Below are 4,714 nucleotides of genomic sequence, written 5' to 3'. Positions count from 1 at the left end.
ATGCTGTTTAAAGAAAATTCTAGAAAAGGCTGAGAATCCAGAAGAAAAAAAAAATCGTCTGTACTTCCTCTACACAGAAAACGTTGACACGGTGACATTTCCTTCCAGTCTTTTTTCTGTTCATTTTCTCTGGGTTTAGTTTTGCCCACCAGGGGTCCGACCACGTCTGTGCTCTTGTGTCTCGTGGTTCCCGTACAGAAATATTTGCCTCTGTTTATACAAATTCAACAGACACGGAGTATCCACGGCCACATGACAGTTCGCACCACAGCTGGCTGATGCTTTTTATTTGGGACATTCAGGGTTGCACGTTTTCCTGTTGGTTAGGAGAAGCCACTCTGTTGTGTCATCACTGTGCTAGACGTTATTCTCATATTTCAGACGAATTCCTTTCAGCAGTTTTTTCAAAAGCAGAATCTCTGTATCTAAGATGATAGAAATCTTCTAAAGAAAGAAATAGACGAGGGGGCCAGCCCAGTGGCGCACGGTCCACTTCGGTGGCCTGAGGTTCACCAGTTCGGATCCCGGGTACAGACCTATGCACTGCTTGTCAAGCCATGCTGTGGCAGGCGTCCCACATATAAAGAAGATGAAGATGGGCACGGATGTTAGTTCAGGGCCAGTCTTCCTCAGCAAAAAAATAAATAAATAAATAAAAATTTAAAAATAGAAGGTTTTTTTGGTTGATGTTAGGAATACGCATTTATTGTAGAAAACTTAGAAAATAGAAAAGTATAAAGAGGAAAACATGTCACCAACAACCTTGTGAACATTCACATCTTTATGATCCAGATGTGAGTGTGAGAACGCGTGAGTGTGAGTGTGTGTGCCCGAGCACACGCTTATGGAGAAAGGAGCCATCTCGAGCTTCATCAGCCAACATTTCATATGTGATACGTCCCATGACTTCACTGGTTCTGGAAGTTTCTGGGCTTCTGCCTGCCCTCTGCATGCCCACCAGAGGTGCCACCATCTCCCGGGAAGCTGGAGGTGGGCTCGGCCCAGCTCGGCCACCCCACCCCATCAGCGCCTTCCAGGCCCTTGAGGTGAGTGCCCCGCTCCGTGTTCCGGTTGCTCAGGCAGGAGACCCAATTCTCTCCCATCCCACACTCTAGCCCTCAGCAAGTTCCAGTGGTTTTATTTTCCAAACGTGTTCAGAATCTGGTCATGTCTTCCCCTCTCTCTGCTCCCACCTCCCTGTCTGAGCCTGAGTCTCCACTGCAAGGCAAGCCTGTGAGAGGCAGACCACACCATGCCTCATGACCCAGCATTAACCAGTGCCCCATATGATCCGGCTCTTCCCCCACCTGTCCCAAGCCCCCTCTTGTCACCTGATGGCCCTTCTCTCCTCCCTCTCTCTCCTCCAGCCACACTGGCCCTCCTGCTGCTGCTCAGATGCCAAGATAAGTCTCTACCCCCGGGCCTTTGCACAGGCTGTTCCCTCTGCCCAGCATCCTTTGCCTGGATCCCCAAACACTCACTCCTCCTCCTTCAGGTCTCAGTCAGATTCCCCTTCTCAGGGACCTGTCACCTTTCCTTCCTTTGTTTTCCTCCAAGCACTTCTAATCTATCAAATGATTTGCTCATCTACTTAGCACTTTACCGCCAACAAAACCTTGTAGCTCATCTGACCACAACCTCCTACCAGCCAGCAGGGCAGGGGTTTGTTCCTACTTCCCCAGGAGGAGAAAGAGACCTCGTTTGGCTGAGTGCCCACCAGGTGCCAAGTGCGTATGTCTCTTGGTCCCCATTTTGTGTGAGAGAACAGAGACTCACATGGGTCCTCTCTCGGTCGGCTCTCCCAGGCCCCAGGGATTCTGGAGGCTGGGGTGCCACGCCTCCTTCAGCCCTGCAGACAAGGTTTCAAAGCCTCCTCCGCCTCCTCCAAGGGAGGTGCCAGGGACTCCGCGGGCACCCGGGCACAGGGGCCTGACAGAAAGCTGGCAGGCACTTTGGGTGCCTGGGGTCCTGTCCCTGCCCCTTTAAACAGACTCAACCCACTGTGTGGGTTCGCCCTGTGGGGAGGAAAGCCTGGCCGTGGGCACTGGCCCGGACCCCAGAACTCCATCCAGACCCACCTCTTCCACCGCACCGCCGGCCAGCCTCCGAACCTCCGTCCGCTGCCTTCCAGCCACTGCCACCTGCTGTCCAGCTCCAGCACACCTGGCTCCAGGTAGGACGTGTGCTCGGCACCCCGGCTCCCTTTGTCCCTTGGAACTGCACAGGGGGCATCAGAAGAGGGCCACCCCCTGGAGGGGGTGCCCGGTGGGACAGGAGCTGCAATGTCGGCGTCGGCTCTCATGGAATTCTGTGTCCACGCCATGACCTGTGGCCCCTCTCCCTGGAGAGTCCGGCCCTGGAGTATCGTCAGGATCCTTCTTCTCTTGAAGACCAACGCAGACTCCTGCCCCCTGTCAACCAGACACCAGGCCCACTCCCTGGAGGTTGGCGCCACCCCCGCTGTGCACTCACCTTAGGCCGGGCATCAGGAGGGCGCTTCCCCATGCTGTCACCTCTCATCTTAAAACTGCCCCGCCTTAAGCAGTCCTCCTGTGTCCAGGGATGAAAAGGCTCAGAGAGGTTAAGGGCTTTGCTCCAGGGCACACAGTCAGTGGGGAAGCCGGGCCTGAAACCCACAGCTATCGGGCAGAGTTAGTCCGTCACCAGCCCCTCCCTTCAAAGTCGCCCTGCTGCTCCGGGGACAGCTGAGCCTCACCCAGCACCTGCCTGAGAGGTCGGCTCTCCCCGGGGAGTTAGGGGGACACGAGGCGGGGATCGCCAGGAGCGCCCGCCCACCCCGCCCCAGCCTCACAGCCTGCTCCTCCACCCTGGCCTCTCCCGGCCTCTTTGTGCAGTGGTGGCAGCGACAGAAATCAGCCCAGAAATGAGCAGACGGGACGCCCAGCCCCGGGGGCAGCACTGGGAAGGAGGGCTGGGCTGGGGCGGGAGAGCCGGGCTCCAGTTCAAAGGGTCCTGCCGACCTGGCCTGGCCCCCTCTGAGCCCAGATTCCTCCTCCGTAAACTGAGCAGCACCCTGCCTTCCTCACCGAGGGCTCTGAGAAGCCCATGTAGACCGAGGCCCCACCCTGTGGGGGACTCACGATCGTCGGAGACCAGATCCCTGATGTGGGGGCCGCTGAAGTGCCGCCACGGTCAACACGGGCCCAAACAAACACACAGACGGCCAGTATCAGCCCTCCCGGACACCTGGTCGTGCCCCTGGCCACCGCGGGGGAGCAGGCTGCAGGGGGCCGGCCCGAGACCGCCGGTCTCATTTCAGGGACACGGCGTGGCTTCTGCCGGCCGCCTGGCCGGCCCCACACAGCAGCGCTCCTTGTCGGGGCCTCGGGGGCTGTGTTGATCTTGGAGGGCTCGCGGGTACTCCCGGGGCTCCGGGCGAGGTGTTCCACGGCTGCTTTCTGGAAATTATTTTATGGTCCATGTAGGTGTTGGGCAACTCCCATCCTGCAAATATTTCCAGGCTAAAAATACCATGCTCACGCTCCACGGTGGCGAACCTTGGGGCCCAGTGTAACGGCACAGATCTCAAGCCATAAAGGCGGACCCACAAGAAGTACACAAGAAGTACAACTGTTTCTCTGCAGTTCACCTCCTCCGAGGACCCGTCCTGCGGGGGCAAATACCAGCTCTCAGTCAGCATCCCCCCTCCCCACACCCCGTTCTCGAGGCGGGGAACTGGGGCGCGGGCAGCACAAGCAGCTATGGGGGCGAGACCTTCGAGAGCCACAATATCCGTGCCCTCTCACCTGCCCCGGCTCTCCCGCCACCTCTGCAAGTGAACCTCAGAAAGCTATTTTGAAATTCCAAAGTCAAGAATTCACTTCTAAGCAGAGCAATTGTTCCTCAAAAAGCGAAGCATCAAGTTAGCATATGGTCCAGCAGTTCCACTCTGGGTGGAAACCCCGAAGAATCGAAAGCAGGGTCCCGGCTCTGTGCACACGCATGCTCGCAGCAGCATTATTCACACTATCCCAAAGGTGGGAGCAACCAGTCTCCGTCAGTGGACGAAGGGACAGACAAGATGTGGTATGTCCACACAATGGAGTACTACTCGGTCTTAAAAAGGAAGGAAATTCTGACACACGCTACAACACGGACGAGCCTAGAGAACCTTGCGCTAAGTGAGTAAGCCAGTCACAGAAGGACAGATACGGTGTGATTTCACCTACATGAGGCACCCAGAGGAGTGACGCTCACAGAGACAGAGAGTAGAGGAGGGCGCCAGCGGACGGGGAGCTATCATTTAACGGGTACAGAGCTCCTGTTTGGGATGACGACAAAGTTCAGGAAATGGGAAATGGTGACAGCTGCACCACATTGTGAATGCACTTAATGCCACCGAACAGGACACTTTCAAATGATTGAGATGGTAAATTTTATGTTCGGTATATTTTACTACAATAAAAAATTACCAAAAAAAAAAATACCTTCTTTCTTCCCTCTTTTCTGCTGGATCTCCCAGGGCCGGAGCTGTGAATGCAGATGTCCTGGGACAGCATTGCTCCAATGGGCGATTTTGTCCCTGTCCAGGGGACACTTGGCAGTGCCTGCAGGCATTTTTGGTCGTCCTACTGGCATCCAGTAGGTAGAGACCAGGGCTGCTGCTGGCCACCCTACACGGCCCAGGGCAGCCCAGAGCAGAGAGTGATCCAGTCCCAGATGTCAATAGAACCAAGGTTAAGAAATCCTACTC

The 4,714-nt window shown here is 55.9% G+C and overlaps 1 long non-coding RNA gene across 1 annotated transcript; it reads right to left on the bottom strand.

Annotated features, from left to right (window-relative positions):
• Nucleotides 1-270: 270 nt before the first annotated feature.
• LOC138920573 (uncharacterized) lies at nt 271-2,875 on the bottom strand. The gene is made up of 3 exons (XR_011431977.1): nt 2,473-2,875; nt 2,079-2,217; nt 271-624 (listed from the first exon to the last, which is right to left on the bottom strand). It is a non-coding gene; the product is annotated as an uncharacterized lncRNA (long non-coding RNA).
• Nucleotides 2,876-4,714: the final 1,839 nt, after the last annotated feature.

This window comes from Equus caballus, chromosome 24 (assembly GCF_041296265.1).
Source record: "Equus caballus isolate H_3958 breed thoroughbred chromosome 24, TB-T2T, whole genome shotgun sequence".
Lineage (NCBI taxonomy): Eukaryota > Metazoa > Chordata > Mammalia > Perissodactyla > Equidae > Equus > Equus caballus.
Note: the sequence above shows the minus strand (reverse complement) of the source record. Positions and strands in the feature narration are given on the sequence as shown.